At 36.5% G+C, this 20,561-nt stretch overlaps 1 protein-coding gene across 1 annotated transcript in view; it reads left to right on the top strand.

Moving 5' to 3' along the window:
* The window catches only part of tenm3 (teneurin transmembrane protein 3), a 549,164-nt gene that overhangs the window by 67,563 nt on the left and 461,040 nt on the right, over nucleotides 1-20,561 (top strand). Inside the window, exon 4 of the mRNA XM_008419232.2 lies at nucleotides 212-246. The gene's annotated coding sequence lies outside the window, so the exon portion shown is untranslated. The remainder of the gene's footprint in view (nucleotides 1-211; nucleotides 247-20,561) is intronic.

The raw sequence follows: 20,561 nt of genomic DNA, 5'->3' as shown, positions 1-20,561 counted from the left end.
GTGTGTGTGTGCGTGCGTGCGTGCGTGTGTGTGTGTGTGTGTGCGTGCGTGCGTGTGTGTGTGTGTCTTGTCCTCCCTTTCTGTCCTTTACAATACAGAAATCTATAATTCACTGTCACTGCTGGACCCCACAGCAAACCCTGCTACTTGATGTGTGTGTTCATTGTTTTCTAACTTTTTCTTCCACTCTCTTTACCTTTCTCCCTACCAGGTAAATCCCAGCCTGCCTCCTCACCTCCACTAAAAGTAAGAAAATCAATACCTGTGATCTCTCTTTCTTTTTCTCTCCTTTTCTCCTGGTCTTGTTGCTTTGCTTTGCTTTGCTCCGTCGGGTTTTTAGAAAATGTGTACAAACACACATGCACATGTTGGAGAAAAATTCCTGGTCTGGATATTTTAAAAGTGTTCAATTTCTGTATGATTTATATGTTGCTGGATGTAACAAATGAGGCACACTGAACAGGCATACTCATCATTTGGATTAAACCTTTTAAAATCAGCTTTCAGAAAATGTTTTCTTTTGTTTTTTCTAGTATTTGTTTTAATCATTCCACATCTGTGAATTTCTTAATTAAACAAATATGTTGCAAAAAGTCTGAGAACAGTTTATGCAGTAACTTTACTAGAAAACAAAATAATTCTAAAAGTTGTTTAGTTTTTCTGGGATGGTATTATGAATGATGCGGTTTGATCCAGTGTCCAAACTTTTTGCCACAGTTAAGTTGATGGTACTTTGCAGGTGAAAAAATTAAAAAAAATTATCACAACAGTCAAATATTTAGAGAAGGGTTTTTATTTTTTACCCTATCAATAATAAGTACACGATATAGTTTCTGAAACAAACAAACTTATACTTTTTGGGGAAAGGGATCTGCAAATTGTTTTAGATCCAAAGCATTAAAAAGAGTTTTGCAGGTTTGAAGGAAGGTATTCTGATTAAACTTTTTTGGCAGTGTTTTTCTCATCTGTTTTGAGACAATATTAGGATTTGATTAAGTCTTACTTTGAAACTGTTTTCTTTATTTAACCAAGGTAAATATGCCAATTAACTGCAGAAAGTGATGCACTTCTTTCAAGCAATAGTCACTGGATACTTATGCTCATATTTATTATGTAATTAAAAGGAAACAAAAAAGCTCAGTAATTAAAAGCTGGGTGCTTGGTGTTGTGCTCAACATTTTTATCTTATGGTTGCAGTTTCTCTGTAAAAAAGAAAAATGCTCTAGCTAAGAAAACCGTCTCCATCTGTATGAATCGCCTGAGCTTGGGGGCCAAATATACACCATGCTTGAACTGCTTTTGATACTACATAAAATCAGTCGAGGGCCCAGAAATGTCCCCCAGACTGGCCTAAATATGTACTTCACACAGCAGGTCGCTACACTCAATTCCAATTTGTTGCTGAAATCGTAATTTTTTGTGTGTGGGTGATCTTACTACTAATTAAATGCAGCCGCAATCAGACATTTGTGTTAACAGCTTATGACCCCAAAGTGACCTGCAAGCGCAGAAGAAGAGCGCAGACATCGCAAAGCAGCACGCTGTTTACTGAAGTAATAATGGATGCCACTGTCTATGGCTCAATTTTAAAGTTGTTGAGCAGCTGACAGTATTGGCACTAATAAAGTTAAGGGTGTCAGCACTACTTCCTTGAGCCATTGTACACATCCGGCTTTATCACAACTCGCTCCTTCTGGTGCAGAATTATGATACATGTCTACATGTCAATTAGATAAAGCACAACATGACTGTTCTGACTGCAGATGCTTTGAAAACTATTGAATACATACTGAAATTAGTATCACATATGGAAGTGGCACAGATTGGATGCTTTTTGGGGTGAAAAAAATCAGAATTGCGACACATTGGATTTGTTACGAAAGTGTGGAATACTTGGACCTCACTGACAATACATGCTCGTACTCAAACTACTTTTAGTAATGCTTTAAAAGACAGAGTTTTTCCTGCAGCTTTGACAATGTGTTGGTTTTGGCAGGAGAATGAATTCAGTTTTATGTCATTCTTCTCCCTGAGAGCAAAGTTATTCAAATAGATTTTACAGCAGTTCTTCATCTGGTTGTGATGTGACTTGTTGTTTGCTTTATCAGATGTTTTGTGTCATCCTTTCAGAGGGTGTATTATTTCAACTGTCCTTCAGTGAGTACAGATTACAAAATGGATGAAAATAGGCTTGGAGTGAACAGTAGAGTGAACTAGGATGTATAAATTATACTGAATAAATATCTTCATCACTCTCTTTCTCTATTTGTTACTGATGTAAAGTTTTCCAAATTTAAATATTCATTCAAGCACACTGAATGTTTTTGAGACTCTAATTGATCATATGCTATGAACTTAAGTATATAAATGAATAAACAAATATAAATTGATATACATTAAAAAACTAAAAATACTGGACATATTATTGAAATGTTAAGAATTGTACTACTACTCAGTAGTACAAAACTAAAGAATTGTACTACTGAATTGTACTACTTAATCATTGAGCTTCATTAATCATGAAGCTCAGTGATTAATAACATGCTTGTTCAAAAAAGCCCCACATGCACTTCTATTGAGAATCTTTTCTACCTTTAGTCTTATTCATACAAAGGAGTTAAAGCTTAGTTCACTTTTAATCTCCTGACTGAACCTGGTCACCCGCAAAACCCAAAGAAAATGAGGATTAGTTTGACTGAAACAGCTACTTTTTTCTGTATATTTCTGGAATATTTTATATTCTTTTTCCATCTGAAATATATAAAGGCCTTTATGTTAAAATAATTGACCAGTTTAATCCTATGTTGTAGTAATATGACGAATGTGGAGAGTGGAAAATTAGTTATTTTCTTTCCAGGATCCAGAAAGTTTCGGAATGAGTCTGCCTGGATACAGACAAGAGTATAAAGACCGAATAAAGAAATGAACAATGGAGTGGAAAAATTATTTGAATAATCTGTCAGTTGTTAATAATATTTACCTTAACTTGCAAAGAAATGTCTATGGATCAGTTATAGCAACATAAGTTACTGTATTAGTAACTTGTTGTTCTCTATATCCTAAGGTTTGACTTCTCCACTTGTTATTTATTTGAGCTTTTAACAGTTTTATTTTTCTATACATTTCTAAGTTTTGAAATTGCAGTAAAAGTATGTACAGAAGTCCAAGCTTTTGTTGTTACATGGTAAGAAATGATTATGAGCTACTGCTGGTAATCAGGCGCATTGTTGAAATGTCTGTAGAAAATGTAAATAAGAAGAGAAAACATGAACTCAACTTTGTGCAATGGATGAGATACAAACAAAGAACCAGAAATGGGCAAAAGGAGCTGGATCTGGGCTTGGATGAAAGCTAAATTTTCCATTTCTCACTATTGTCCTTCATCAGAAACAAGAACATAAATAAACAAAAATATGGTTTATTTACAGAAGAAGATGCATTACACATTCAGCCGCGGGTGAGAGGTTGCGCTTTTGTTCTAACCTGGCTACATACTTAAAGCTGTGACTAACATGCTGCATGCAAACAGAGAAGCAGAGATCTTTTGTGAAATTCAAAATAGGAATCAATAACGCAAAACTATATTTGCAAGAAGTCACTGTGGAATGCATAATATAATCCTGGTCCTTCTTCAGACTCAACTCTGGGCAGGGGGAGTGAGAGGGCTGGATTCATCTACTGCAGAGCCTAGACCAAGTTAGCCATGTCTGAGCTGTTCAGTGAATTTGCACATGTTCATTCTGGCCATTTTATCACGGCTGGCAAAGATTTCAGTTCTGACAATTGTGTACTGTTTTTGTCCAAATACCAATATGTCCACTTCAGGCATCAAACCAGCTACAGAATTATTAAATTGGCTCAAATATCATCTGCATATCCAGATTTTTTGTGGATTGAGTTTGCAGTCAACACATTAATATGATTTATACTATGCAATCAGTTGGACAGAGAAGTGTAGAGGTGATGTCGCTGTCATCAAAACCGTTTTACCTGAGCGAATCAGAAGGTTAGGGAAGTCCTGGAGTTATGGAGATGTTAGATTGGCAAGAACTTTCCCTTTTCAGCCGTTTTGTTGCAAACACAAAACATCCAGTAGTTATTCTTTGATACCAGGACCACTAGTTATCTTCAGCAGCAGCCGGAGATAACGTGAAATAACATCAGTGTTTATTTTATGAACATTTCTAAAATAAATGTCTATGTTATCATTTGAAACTAGACTTTAATTTGAAACTACATCATGATAATTACTGAAATATGGTATTTTTTGTCCCTATCATCCAGCTGTATCACAGCAGCTTTTTATCAGCAGTTTAAAGCTGCCACTATTGATCCTGTGCCAAACAAACCAGCCAGACCTGTGGCGCACACCTCTGTAATTATTAAGTATTTAAAAGTCAAGTGGAAAAACACACAAAAAAAGATGTCTTCCTCCTTTCTCTGAGCTCACTGCACTCAACCTTTTGACGGATGGAATGAAACGTACCATCATGTTATCCTTCTTGTAAAAATGAGCAGCTATTCCCATCCGCAGTCTCCCAACAGGGGATGGTGGTGCAGCTCAGCGGCAGAGAAGCTGTTTGATCCCTGGACCTACAGCTTGTTGAAGTATGAGTAAGAGTAGGCAAGCACAATGGAAGCTAGAAACATCAACCACAATTAAGCAAACTGCATCAATTGAAAAAGCGGAAACGGATTGGAAAAAGAGTTGTAAAAGAAATAAAAAACAATAACCGTGAACATGTTGAAAGCAACAACAGGATGAGACATTAAGTGAATATTGAACACACGAAGAAAAGCTTGTGGGGAAAAAAAAAATCAAGAAACCAGCTGAAATCTGTCAGTGTTAAGAAAGCATTTCATGCTAATATGTGTGAATCATAGCAACAGGAAATGCAGCAGTTGAACAATATCCACCAGGGAGGAGAAGGCAAAATCAAGGAAGCAGTTGTTAGGCGAGAGGTGATGGACAGTCTGGATACGTCGCCAGTCCGTCACAGACAACACTACACACACCCTCATACCTGAGAACAATTAGCCTAGAAGTCATGTTTTTGTACAGTGGGAGGAACCTAGACAATGCATGCATGCACAGAGAGAACATTCAGACTTCATGCAGAAAGACCCAGGCCAGACAATGCATGCATGCACAGAGAGAACATTCAGACTGCATGCAGAAAGACCCAGGCCAGATTTCTGACTTATTATTTCTGTCTTTATTTGGCATTTAGCAAATAAAAATAATTATTCTAACTGACCTAAAACAAGATACGTTTGGCTTGATTTAGCTTTAAACAGTGGGAAAAAAAAGGTGTGTTGTATTTTTATTTGGCATATTATAAACTTTAGGTTTATAGAAGATTAGAATAAGATTTATATAAAAATATAGGTTTTTATCTACTTGAGATCATTTTACCTACTTGACATGTGTCTCCAGTTTATTAAAAGTTTCACATGTTACATCCGTAGGAAGGACAGATAGGGAAAAGCTCTTTGGTTTATGTTTTTGTTGTCACAAACAGGCCTATTTCTAAAATATCCTTCACTTCAATTGCAGTCGGTATGAAACTGAGTTAGTTATATTTTGTAGTACACTGAAAATACCTTTAATTTTGAAATGACCTCACTTAGAGTTAAAAATTCAAACCCCCAAAATCCCAAATAAAATTTAAATAAAAGAATAAATATATTTCTTATAAATATATTCTTGAAAAATATATTTATATATGACATTTTACCATATTTTTCAGCATGTGCAAATTTGCTGCTGAACATCTGAGATTTCACTTTTCAAAATGTTTAACAAGAATGCCTCTAAATATTATCAAAATTAACATTCGTCAAAACCTGTTGGACAAAAGGAGTTTAAACACTCCAGTAGGAAACTGAAAAAAAATACAAACAACTGGTAAGAATGAAGCATCAGCTCTTTGCACTATTTGGACTTCAGGTCATCATGTTTTTCAGTCAGACTTCTTATTTTAGTTTTTTTTTTTTTGTGACACTCAGCTTCTTAGCTATTCTTATCTCCACCATAAAAACTAAATCCTTATCTTCACTACAGTGCGAGGTCATCCTTCGGAGCCAGAGGTCTCCTTCTTGGTTTGCTGCTCTGCAGAAACACTTTTCTGCTTTGCAGCATTTAGTGGAAAACGGGGAATAAGCGATTGAGATGTTATCGCTTTCTTTCAGAAATTCTCCGAGGTTTTCTGTGTCTGAACCAGCGAGACAGAAGGATGGACTTTATTGACACATACCGCAATTGTTAAATATTTAAGTCATATTCAAATCCGGTCATCCAGGGAAAGTCTAAACATCATATAGCAGAGGAGCTGATATCTGAAGTGTATGAAACTGAAACTAAACCCAAAATACTATTTTATGTCTGGAGATAATGGATAAACTAAATACAGGTTTTATTTATTCTACATCTTTATTATGATAATTTAATATCTAAAGGCATTTTATCAGAAAACACTTTCTTATTCTCTTTAGATGGAAGAAAAATCAGTGAGGATGCCATCAGATGTTTTTGTTGATGACAGAAGATCTGTCCGTTCACTTTGATAAATACGCTTCATACAAAACAAACTGAACTCAGAACATGCTGCAGTATTTTCTATCACACTTTTCCCCTTCATGCCATCTTCGTTTTTTTTTTTTTTAATTAACACAGATGTTTCACACTTGGAGAAAAGAAAAACAGAAATTGACATTTAGTTACATCCTGCAACACAGACATAGAGAAATCCACATAGAACTAATTTTGCAGAGATTAAKTAAGCTTGAAAGAAAGCAAAAATAAATGTGGACATAACATACACTTTCAGACAGATCGCACAAAACTCCCTTTAAAAGTATTTTTGCTGCATGAGATATTTAAACTTCATTAATTGTTTTAATATAGGTGATTTTTTTTTCAAATTGTGGCAGGTTGAGTTGAAAAAAATCTACAAGCTATAGAGAATATAGCTATGTTTCTATTTTAAAAGAATAAAAACGGATTTTGAATGATTAGACCCTGATTTTCTGCCCATATGACCCCGTTTTCTCTGAAATATCTGAAAGGAAACTTCAGGTTTATATAGGAACCTTAGAAATAAGGTGGATAAAACATGTGTCTAAGGAAAATATAGATATTTTTGCCCTTCGTCATTAAGCTGCTCTAATATTTTCAAGAGCTTGGAAGGCTAAAAGCAGGTCCAACTTTACACCATATGTAGCTCCTGTCAGCTATTTAATGTGTGTCATTATGTTCTGCTGTGCTCCTTTTTAGAGCTAAACTTTAAGTGGATGGAGCATGATTGTTCTTTCAAAAGGCTTCTCTTCAAAACTCTTGGTAGTTATGTGTCAGGCAAGCAATCTAGCTCCATGTCCAATGTTCAGGATAATTTAACAGCATCAAGCACACCTGAAATAAACCTTTTACATTTTTCTTGAGAAACTGTTCATATGTTTCTCCAATCTACACATCGAGAGATTTTTTAATTGTTGTATTTTACATGGTTTCGTTTTAACCTAAATTGTAAAAAAAAAAAAAAAAAAAAAAAGGTGATGATATACTAGATGAATATAAGTGCATTTATTTATGTACATATATAACAATTGCATGTACATATACATATGTTTTTTATATACAAATTTCGAAACAAATGCATCTGTTATTTTTTATATCTACATCTGTAAAAACATAGTAAGAATGTTTACATTATTGGGAGAAAATCCAGGTTCTTGTTGCTAAAATTCATTTCAAATGATTTGAAATAGCAGTTATTGTTGTTATACACAAAAAACGCTTTAAATGGCGCTCCTGTTACTGGAGAGAAATGATGGTGTGGCTGTGTCGGGGATTTGGGCTCGGTGCCGTACATCTTACCTGGTCCCTCTTTGACATACATGGCTGCTGCTCCTGTGCTTCACTTGCTGCGTCTCCATTACAAATGTGCACAAAACGTTGTCAGTATTCCGCCCAGGTTGAAAAGTTATGGTGTTTCCATTAAATAAGGAATGCAATTAAAATCACTTGTGAATAAGTTTGTTCATGCGATAAGTCATTGAAAAGCATGTCATGCCATCATCCTCCAACTTCTTCCACTGGCGGCTCTTTTCTGGTTTGAGCCAGTGGCAACATCCGGTTGTTGATTATGCGGTTTTTGATGCAAAGACATGTTTCCATTGTCATTTTGTAAAGTTCAAGAAATCACATTATTCTAGCGCCAAAACTTACAAAAGTTTTTTTCAAGAATGGCGTTTCAATTAAGCAAATTTATTTTGGAAATGTCCAATTTGCACAATTATATGGTCAGGAAAGGCAGCTACTGACGACGATGGTACTTTATGTCTGTCCCGCTGGGGCTGCTGCGACCTCCTTCTGGACCTGACTCCTCACAACCTTCGCTGATTATTTTAAAGCTCTTATGACAGGTGTCAACATGTCTCAGCATTTTAATTTTGTGAGATAAACCTTTAAAAGTAAACAAATTCCATACATTTTGTAGTCAGAGTAATTCTAGCATTTGATGCCTGAACCTGTGAATTCAAATGACGATCACTATAGATGTGTCATGAAGCATACCACAGATAATAATCTGGTCAAATTGAATAGCATGGGACAATTCAAAACTGGATTAGATAAATTAAGAAATTTCAGAGAGGTTGCAACATGTTTTAGATCTATTGTAAATTCTTATTCTGTAGTTTTGTGCTCAAATGCCTCACCAACTGCCTCACCAACTGTGAAACAAGCCACGCCACAGGAATGTTGTTCCCGAGTGTCTCAGGGGGTGGTTCTCATTGGCCTGCTGTGTCAGCAGGCACTGTCATCAGCTAACTTCTTCTCCAGGGTGCTACTAATTTTCTGAGACTGCATGTACTGTAACCACAATTGTCTTCCGTCCTTCATTGCCAAGGTTGTTGCAAGACATTCAAAACGTGCTTGTTGCTCATGAGACGGTGCACAAGCATATAAATAAATGCCACTGGTGTGAGCTATGTAAGAACTTGGGCGACTTGGGGGTCTAGTTGACCAATCTGTTAGTATGTTCAGACATATAAAGTTTATGAAAGTTACATGCAAGGTAGAGGAGTTGTTTACAGTAGCTATGGAGACATACTTAACTCTCAGCAGTTTTCTCCTTAAAGAGAAGAGGGAACATACTCTACACTGATTGCTTTTTTGTTTTGTTAGACTAACAGAAGCCAGGAAGAGTAGGTAGCAATATTAAAAAGTCCAAATCTCTTTTTTTTGCCCAGCAGTTATATTTTCATGATACACTGATGGCAAAGGAAACAATGCCTTCAGTCTGGGAACATGGCAGGATTGTTAAGGTACAAAAGAAAAGTTTGAACTGAAATGTACTTTCACACCTGAGGTTGGATGCAGAAGCAGTCATTTTAAACCTTTCTGATTTTATAGCATTGCTCTCTAACTCTATCCTTCATCCAAATCCTTCTGTTACTTCATTTACAGAAAGTAGTGTGATGTTCCTTACACGTGCAAACATTAGGTACACACACACTCGCACCAAGAGTCACACATTTATACATAGGTCAATCATAGTGATGTGAATAAAACCCACAGGAACCTTTAGCAATGCACCACAGTTTAAATATTCATCAATGCTTAATGAAGGCAAAGAAATTGATTGATTAAACTGTGTTAGCTTCACTATAGGAAGGTGTGAATGGCCTTTTGTTAACTGATTAGACTGCAGTAAATAATTAATTGGATCAGTGGGTATTTGGAATGATTTGAACTCAGGATTTGAACTGATTGAACACAGTTTTTGCCTTTAAGAGAGACCCAGTTACTGTTTGATGCTCTCCTTGTCTTATTCTGTGGTTTTGTTAAGGACTATATTGCATGGAGAGCCTTCAGGCTCAGCATCAATGCAAACAGGTAACCCAATATCAGCACCTTAGTTTGTCGACACTGTTTTAAGCAGGCATTGTTTGTGAAAGCTTCACAATCCTGATCTGTTATTATCTTATCTGCACAGCATCTGGAAATTGGAATTTAATCTAAACTTTTAGTCTAACATACATTACCACACCTGGAAGATGTTAGATAAAGAACTCAGTTAAACATGACAGTTCTAGATTCAGCCCATTGACCAACTTATACTCCATGCAGTATAACAGCATTCTATTGCTTTAGTTGACTGTTTTACCCAGTGGAAAGTTCCAGGACTGCAATGTCCAAGATGTGATGTGATTGGTCAAGTACTTGATGATAACATAGGAAATGTGTTGAGAAATGTTTTAAGAGAATATGTCCATCAGCTCGTAGGGCAGCTGCTGAAAATGTGTGGCTCGAAAGCTTTTCTTTTGCTAGTTGGGTCTTGCTAGTTTTTGCTAGTTACAGTGATAAATAATCTCTTGGACTGGAGTGAGAAACTGTTAATGCTGAGTGAAGTCGTTTGATTATTTCCTTTCCATCAGATTTGTATGTTGCTTTTTACTTCAGATGCATCTGCTGTGGAAATTACAAGGAGGCTCATCTGCTATTCACAGTGTGTTTTAAAGAAAAATAAGATGGCAACACCAGTTTCTTATCATTTTCTACCTCCTGTGAGCTGCAGAAAAATGCTCCCTCATGCCCCTGCTTCACTTCTCCAGCTGTGAGAGCACATCTCCAAGCGAAAATCACCCGCAATGAAATACAGGTGCGAACAGCCACCATAGAAAACATCCAGGCCAAATTTTGCAATACAAATTGGCCAAGCCTAGAGTAAAGAGAAAATTTCTAAAAATGGACTTTGTGATGGATCAGACCAAAAACAATGCTCTTCAAGTCAAAACTGCTCACGTTAGTGTGACCCCATCACTCGAATGTGTTGCAAAAGCATACAAACAAACACACAATGTTTAACTGGGATATCTGAGGTAGAGTGAAAACAAGGTAATGTAATACACTCACATGCTCCACGCACACACACATAATGACATAAGGATAGAAAACACACTTATCTAACACAAATTATGCACACCTGTTGGCAGGCTTGTGCTGAATGACTTCTACTTTGGACCAACTGTGTGTCGCACTTCACTGCTGGTGGCCAATTAGTAGCAGCCTAAGGAGTGACCTCCTGCTGAGGCTCCCAACCAATTATAGGGCTTGATTTATACCAGCAATAACTTCCTCTCACACTTTTGCACACGCTGCACAAGGTTTTGACTGTGGGCTCTCATACACAGGTAAATGATGTAGAAATTAGTATGAACAAGCAGAGTTAAAGACATAAACAATGGAATTGGAACAAAAACCCACACTAATAAAGTCAAAGACCCCCTATATATGCTATAATGATCAGCAATTAGAGCCTTTAGCAAAACTGCTCATATTTCAAGCCAGCCAACGGATGCTACAGTAGCAGTGCTCGGATAAAAACTTTTCATTTTTGCATATCAAGGACAAATTATCATAACAACCCTATAGTTTTGTGAGCTATCTTTGTCTATGGATCATGTCTGCAGTAACAGCTAATATAAAAGTAATGCATTTATATAGTAGGATTATATCAAGGATTTCTCACTGTACAAACTGCATAATTTGTATTGTGCTAATAGATAGTACTGGACCTTTTTATAATATATACATCATACAAAAGCTGTGCTTTTCACACTCATGGCTTCCCACTGACTATTTAAATAAATCCCCCATGTGTTCCTAAAGGTTTAATTGTGATGGTGGCCTCTGATGACTTTATTTATTTTTTTAGTTTGTTAGCTGCTCAGAGTCTTGAATCCTTTGCAGTTTCACGCCATTTTCTTGGTGCAGAGAATTTTTTTTAGCAAAACATCCTAGGCAAAACTGATATTGTGCCTTCAACTCAAGTTCTGCACTTCTAGTTGCAACTGACCCCAAAACTATGCATAGAGGCTTGAATGAACTTAGGATGAATGAAGTTCATTATTGTCATGCACATTTAAACATGAGGAAAAAAACTCCAATGAATTAATCTCCTATTGGTATTTTTAGAGATCCTGTGTTTGGTCCCAGTACTCCAAAAAAATCTTTTCAGAATTTGTGCAGTTCTTATCTCGTTCCCAGCGATCATTGGGAAAGAGGCTGGCTTAAATCAAAAGCTCTGACTTAACAGCATTTTGTTAAGTTAAATACTGTGATAGACTGTTGAATAACTGTGACTGTAGTTTCAGGGATCTTGGTGGCTATAAACAACAGCATATCGTCTTTTATCAGCCTGTATAGACTGATACTGGCTATACAGGCTGTATCAGTCTGTATAGCCAGTATAACTTATGTACTTATGGTACATAAGTACATATGTACCATAAGTACTTATGTACCATAAGTACTTATGTACTTATGGTACATAAGTAGTACTTATGTACTTATGTAAGTACCATAAGTACTTATGGTACTTATGTACCATAAGTACTTATGTAATTACTAAAATTAATGTACCATAGAGTCTTATGGTACATAAGACTCTATGTACTTATGGTACATAAGTACTTATGGTACATAAGTACTTATGTACCATAAGTACCATAAGTACTTATGTACTTATGTACTTATGTAAGTACCATAAGTACTTATGGTACTTATGTACCATAAGTACTTATGTACTTATGGTACATAAGACTCTATGTACTTATGGTACATAAGTACATAGAGTACTCTATGTACTTATGGTACATAAGTACTTATGGTACTTATGTACCATAAGTACATAAGTACTTATGGTACATAAGTACTTATGGTACATAACTTACATAAGTAAGTAAGTTATGTACCAACCCGTGACCCTGAAGGGATAACAATTTTAGATGATGGAAAGGCATATTTTGAATTTGATACTATAATCTAGTTAATTGTTGCAATTTAACTTGATAATAAAAATACTCTGCTCAAAAAAATAAAGGCAACTCTTTAACATTTAAGTGAACACTTTATTTTTTTGAGCAGTATATATATCCAGTTGTAAACGGAGCATTTACACTAACTGAAAGCTACACGACAAGCAATATGTTCCACTGTCTGGATAAAGACGTGTCTTAAACTCGGAGCAAAAGCTGGTCTGTACAAAAAGTTAACTTTCTATAAAGGTTAGAAGTTTTCTGCTCTCTTCTTCGATGGATGATTCAAAACTTGGTAAATAAAAAAAGAAATTACTAAAATTAATGGAACAAGAAGCTCCAGAACCCACTGCAGCTGAAGGATTTGATCACCAGCAATCAAGCAAAACCAGCTTGTGGGCACTCCTCAGGGAAAGGCTTTTATTCTAATGTTACAAATCAAAAGTGGACATTTTGTTTCTTAAAGCAGTGGCACCAAAATGACTCTCATATACTGTATGGGGAATTCAGGAAACAAAGCAATCTCCCGTTCTTTGTCTTTTTTTTTTTGCAAATGCTTTGCATGCACTATTTGGTTTATTTCTGCTTATTTATGCAGCAGATTTTCTTAAACACACAGAGAAAAAAAACACACCTGTAAATGGGATCAATTTGCACCTGTTATAAAAATACTTGACAGAGAAAATCTTTTACTTTTTGTTTTCGTTTTTTAAATAGAATCAACTGAAAAGTAAAATTAATGTCCTGATAAGGGACTCCTCCAAGCTTTGAGAACAACATGTGACTAAATCAGAAAGGAATGCAATTCATTGTAAAAAACAATGGATTTTAAGCATTTTGCTTGGAGATGCTTGGAGATAAAAAGCCTTAATTTAAAAAAATAAAAAGTATCAGATTATAAAACGTTTATATGTAGCTACTAATGCAGAAACATGTTCAATGTGCCATTAATCAATCCATTGTCTACCCTTATTCTGAGATCTGGTCAGATAAAAATCAGATCTGGAAGCAGGACTCAAACATTTCTCTCTCTGCTAACTTTCTCCTAGTCATTCTGAGGGATAACAAGTTGTTCCCAGAACAGAAGGGATGTGTAGTCCCTCCAGCATGTTCTATCCCAGGGTCTCTTCTCCGTACGATGTGCCTAGAAAATGTAAGACAGACATGAAGAAGTTCACTTTCTTCACTTGCATTCAGAATCTGATTCTTTTATTGATCTATTTTCATGATCATCAGGTCAGGCTTGTATTCCATTGGACTTTGTTGATTTTGCTTAAAAATGAAAGAAGTGTTTTGGTTTCTATTGTGCGGTGCTGGGTAAGCAATCGCTGGCCACGTCCTCTTCAGGTTACATACATTTACATAAATGTTGGTGGTTTTTTCTTTAAATTCCTACATAATGCATCATTCCAGAAAGACTTAGAGCAATAGAGCTGTTTTAGAAGCAGGTTTGCCTTCAGCATTTAGTTTTAAAATTTGTAGGGTAAACTTAGGTTTGTACACATTTAGCTCTGGAAAATAGATTCTTAAATAGTCCTAATAGGTTGTTTTCATTCAAACCCAAATTACATTTTAAAGAACATTTGGCATAGATATTTGTTCATCTGCAATTTCAGACTGGTTAAGATAATTATGATCAAATGGGCCCAATCTATTCGGCTACTACTGAAGTGAGATTTAAACTAACTATAAACTATATATTAGGCATAATCTGAGGGTATGTGTTCCCAGGAGGAACTGGCCCAAGTGACTGGGGACAGGGAAGTCCGGACGTGACCTGACCCCGGATAAGCAGAATTTAATAGATGGACATTTCATGTCATCTGCAGTGGTTGACAGAGCAAAACAAGCCTTGCATATTTTCTTCATATAGTTTACATCTGCAGCACCAATCCACAACAAATATTGCCTCAAGGCACTTTGTGAAAATAAAAAAAAAAGATGTCAGGTGTTGATGGAAATGGGTAGTAAATGTGAATAATTAAAATGCTTTTGCAGCTGAACTTTCAGGACATGACTATCACTGGAGGCTGCAGCTGTGAGGAGGTTATGATGATACCTTATTGTTTGCTCTGAAAGGCTGTTCTGGTCAACTTTTAAATGCTCCAGCCACAGAACATTGGTTATTTATGAATCTTCTGATCATGCGCTTCTTTCATACTGATCATTCTGAGGGCTCTGGGTCTAGTTTCCAGTTTGATCTTGATTATTTCCCCCCTTTGATGTTTCATGTCTCTTGTCATTGTGGTCTTTTTGTTCCACTCTTATTTGGTACAATAATTGAGCCAATTGCAGTGGGATGTTTTGTACGGGTCAGGCGTCCATTTGCACCTACCGTCTTGTCAACCATTGATTTAAAGTCATTTAATGCTATTTGTTCAGAGTCTACTCAAAGAAAATGTGGTCATATAACTCCAATGAATAATATAGTTTTGGGCTTTTGACGATCTTTGTCATAATTTTAAGAGTTAATTGGCCCAAATGGTGATCAGAACTAAAATAAGTGGGAATACGATCCCATTCATAACCTTAGGATATAATAAACTATTTACTGAAATGATCTGGAAACACTAAACTTCAAAGACAAATCGATGGATATCAGCTTGTCTTGTCCCATTCAGGCCTGCGTATGAAATGGTTTGTTTACAGGTGCAAGATGAAAGAAAGAAGAAACAAAATTAAATAAATAAAAGCACTACTTGTCAAAGAAGTGAACTGACCTGGAGTCCTCCTGTCATTCCTCTACCCAAGATTACATTTTAGATTATACTGGAGAAGATCCTGTTTGCTCTCGTAGTTTCTGCTTATTTAGTTTACGTGTGCTCTGGGTAATCGGCGCTACTAGTTATTGCTTGGCATGTTTTTCTCCATTCGTTCATGCTGCTATTAATTTCCTGGCTCTGCCTAGTTCTGCTCAAAACTCAGAAGAGTCTGAAGCCTGAAGGAGGCAGCAGGGAAGAGACTGGGAACGCCTTTCTGGACCTTGGTACATAGCATGATGTGTATATATACATATATATATATATATATATATATATATGTTTTTGTTTTTTTTAAGAAATGCAATTGTTTAGTTATTCCAAGCAGAATCCTTCAGTTTTACTGCGGTCGCACATCAAACTTGAGGAGTGAATGTTAAAACTCAACATATTTTACAGTCAGTAAACAGAATTATGCACAATTATTTATTTTAAAAAAAATTAAATTAATATAAACTGTAGGATGGTAGAGGCACTTTCCATGGAGTCATCAGTGAGTCTGTGAAACAAAATAATCAAGAGTTTTTTTGTGGTTAGATTTGTACCAAATGGGCATTTGGATTAGTTTTTTCCTAACCTCTGGGTAATTATAGTGTTACATTTTTAGAAAAGCACTACCTGACATCAGTAGAGTACATTGTGTTACATCCATAAGTACCGATCGAGAGCCCAAAGCCTCCTCCACCAAGCACAGCCTCTGATCAGGAACTCTGGACTTTATGGACATGAAATATGTGTTGTTATTTGGGTAACAACACATATTTGGAGCATAAGCTGATCTTTAATGTGACCATTTTTTAATTTTTCAATTTTCCTAAACAGTAATTATTAGTTCTCCTGGTCATAGCTATAAATAGTTTATATAATTCTAACTAGGTGAAGCCATGAAACTTATAACTTCCCATATTTGTTGATGCAGCAATTTCTCTCAATTTCTCATTGTGTGCATTAACAAATGTAACAACAAATATAAGATCTAAATGGCTCTGCAGGCCAGTTTAGCTCAGCTTTACAGCTGTAACAGTTTCTGATGATAAATCTGTTCACGCTACCAAGATACATCCATGGCTCTTTTTTTTTAACCAACAAATATGTACAGACCCTGAGGAAAACGATGAGAATGGTCTCCTGTGTATTACATCCTTGGTAGTAGAATAAGTATTGAAATATCCAGATCCAAAATGCCATAGTTCACTATTCACTGTATTTTTAAAACGTAATGTCTACAAGAAACATACCTTTTTCTTTCTTTTTTTTTTTTGCAGAGTTGTCCGTTTGCATGCATGTAAATTGAGAAGTAAGCTTCTCCATGCTTTGGCTATGAGTATTTTGTCAAAGTAGCACAAAAATCCTCTTCTTGATAAACAGAGTGAACCCATTCAGAAGCTTGAATGGTTTTGATTCAAATTTATATCGACATTTTTGTCAGAAATATGTTCAATGATGTCACATTTTAAAGATCCAGGCTTTTACATCACAGGCTTTTTCATTTGGTTGTAAAATACTTGTTGTGCCACTAACAAGCTGTTTGTGTTCCCCTATTGCGCAATCTTGAATTCACAGGTCCATTAGGAAAATAATATGGTATTATCATGCTTTTTAATTACAGTCTTTTTTTTTGCAGGATAAGAGAAATCCCTACTAAGGTAGTAAATTTGCCCTCTGATGTCTAATGAATACAGCTGGCTGCTTTCTATTCTATTAAACTATAAACCAAAACTCTCCCATGGAGAACCACAAGCTGTATGCATGTTTGCTCAAATCGGGGCTTTTCTATGTGCAGACAGATTGGAAGTAATCTAAACAATGTCCACCACTGTGTGTGTGTGTGTGTGTGTGTGAGTGTGCGCGTGCGTGCGTGCCTGTGTGTGTGTGTGTGTGTGTGTGTAGTCTCGCTTAATTCTAAGTAACACCTGGGACCCTGCCATTGCCAGATGATCCCTGTGTCTTGAAATGAAATGCAGCCAAGGATGTTCATGCACACTCACTAGTCTCGGGCGCACGCATCCGTAATGCCACACTAACACACACTTTGAGTCATACATCCAGAGAAACAAAGCAAGTCGACAGACACAGACTACAGTTCAGAGGCAGGTAGTCTGCTTGCCTGCCATGCCAAGTAGAGGATTACAGTGCAAATCAGAGGCTTATCTGCAGAGAGTATAATGTAAAAACAGACAAAGGACCATGAGGGTAATCTAGTTACGCATTAGGAGGGATGGTCAGCATTCCACTGTCAGATTACTCGACATACCTGCTCAAAATGTGTGTTCCTACTTACTGCATGGGTTGTATAACTTGAATCATTTTACAGTAAGTTGTCGATTTTTTTTCAGGCTCTGACAGGACATTTGCTGCTTCTAATGAGACAGTAGAAAGAAAATCTTTCATACTGCTTGAACTTTTTAAAATGGTGTCAAATTATAACCACAAGCTTGAACGTATTTTATTAGGATTTTACGAGACAGACTGACACAAAGTAGGGCATAATTGAAAGGAAAAAAGGACATATTTTCAAACCTTTACAAATTGGAATCTTTTTTAAAAAACAGTGTTTTGTATTCATTTGATCTGAGTGAATACTACTTATAATATAATTGATTTTATAGTTACATTTTCAGACTCATAGCCACAACATTCAGTTGTAACCTGCATGTTCAAGGCAGAACGATTCAAAATGCGTTCCAAGGATTTTATTATATTTTGTGTCACCTTCCTCACTTTGCTCCATCAGATTGGTGGCATCAGAAATTAGCAAACACCTGGTGGAACTGGGAGCTCATCATAGGAACCATCTTCCAGTCCATCTCTCCTAAGTACGATTAACAGCATAATGAGATGCATTGTTTTTGACAATGTGCTAGAAATATAGGAACTTTGATAGCTGCAATTGAAGGTAAAATAGTTACTCGATTGTGGGATGAAATGGCACGATGTGCCTGGAAAATACAAAGTACTGCCCATTTAAAGCTACAAGTCTTTTGGGGTATGTCTCTAGGAGTCTTTGACATCTAGGGACCTTTAAATTTAGGGTAGTTGTCTGTTACAGAAAGGTGAGTCTTTGCCCCAGTCTCCAGTGTTTTGCCTCAAGCAGGATTTCTTTCTGGATGACCCTGAATTTAGCACCATCCATCTTCCCATGAACGGCGACCCGTTTCTCTGACCCTGCTACAGGAAAAAAATCATATCCTCAGAGTTGTGCTACCACTACGTTTAAAACCGTCATGGTGACGGGCAGTGTTAGTGTTTTCAGTAAAGTCAAATTCGGGGTCCGTTTGACCACAGAGCCTTGTTCCACATGATTGTCGTGTCCCCTACACAGCTGGAGGCAAAATTTAAACTGGAGGTTTCTGACTCTCTTCTTTTCATTCTTACATAAAAGCCCCATTTGTCCATTTGTGAAGGGCAGTACCAATGTTACTGTAGGCCTCTTGGTTGCTGCTCTGTTTCTGTTCTGCTTGTCAGTTCAGATTGATGGCTAATTCTGGGTAGTTTTGGAGTCTGTCTGAAAGGTTTAAAGCTTGGGATATTGTTTTCTAACACAGCCCTGTTTTAACTTATTCACCATGTTCTCCAAGAGCCGTCTGCTTTGTTCGTTGGTATCCGTGGTGCCGTGATGTTCTCCAACATTCCTCTAAGAACAGCTGGATTTAGATCAAATTATAAACTCCGTTTATAAAATTACTTTTACTAGACTTCATTTAGTGGTATTAGGTCAAGGCCTAATTCACACATTCCTGCTCATTCTATTGTTTGCTTGTCCAAAATCAATGAGACATAAATTGCATAATCTCTACCTGCCCAGTAGGGTTAACTCCGACTCTCTGAGGCTGTGAGGGGCAATGATTCTCCCATTCAGAAGAAGGTGGAAAAACACAGAGCAGACACAGAAAATCAAGTCAGATCTCAAGGAAAACAGAAGCAACCTTTGTCTAAAGAGAGATTTGCTGTTTTCACCACGTCTCCATGTTTAATAAAGGACCCAAGAGCAGAAAGTAACTGTGACAAAGAGGAGAGCGATGCAATAATAAACAGAGAATAGAAAGGTGAACATTGCAGGAACATTATGCAAAATGGGAAAAAAGCAGATATTGTGTCAGAAATGACTCAAATTATTATGTACAGAAACACATTTAAGGTAAAGATGTAGTTAAAATAAAAAAAAGCTGCTGTTAAAACCCATTAATAACAACATGCAGTACTTGTGTTATTGGTTTCTTTGCATTGAAAATACAAAGAAAGTAGATAAAAAGTTAAATACATACTTATGAATTTTGATTATGGATTGCAGATTTCTTGTGGCTCAACACTTGAATTAACTTAAATATGAAATGGGGAACGTGTGTGTGTGTGTCTTCATGAAAACATTGTCCAACCTACTGCTGTGATGCTGCATTTTAAACAGGAGTACCATCAATAAGTAATAGCATTCCAGCTAACGGTATAATGAACATATGACTGGGACGCTACAGATGCACACATAGACACAGTGAAAAATGGCTTCTAAAGCTTCCAGATGCTTATTGTGAAAGGTGCTTGTTAAAACTAGATGGCTTGTAGCCCTCATTGTTAAGGATTTCCTTGTTTGTGCAGATTCCTGTCATGATAATTTTAGTCCTCATAATGAAAGTTGACACTGTTTGAGAGCAGGCTCACCAAAAACCCCCCAAAAAACAGAAATGCAGGAACAGAGAAAGAGAGCAAGAGAGAAGGGATTTAAGGTTGTCAGTCTGACTCAGACTTGTACACAGTTTTTGAAAGAACATTGAGTTAGTTGTATTTAATTTTACAATTTGCCTAATGCAATTTGGCATTGGGACATGAAGATATTTTGAACAAGGATGTGTTACTGGTCAACTCTGCTGTCTGATGCTTCAGGCTTGTTTGGTGTGAGGAGTTTTGGGGGAGAATTTGGTACATAAGATACAATATAATATGTTTAGGGGTTCTTGCTCATTGTCTCTAAAGCAAGACATGCTT

The sequence above is a fragment of the Poecilia reticulata genome, linkage group LG1 (genome assembly GCF_000633615.1).
Source record: "Poecilia reticulata strain Guanapo linkage group LG1, Guppy_female_1.0+MT, whole genome shotgun sequence".
NCBI lineage: Eukaryota > Metazoa > Chordata > Actinopteri > Cyprinodontiformes > Poeciliidae > Poecilia > Poecilia reticulata.
Note: the sequence above shows the minus strand (reverse complement) of the source record. Positions and strands in the feature narration are given on the sequence as shown.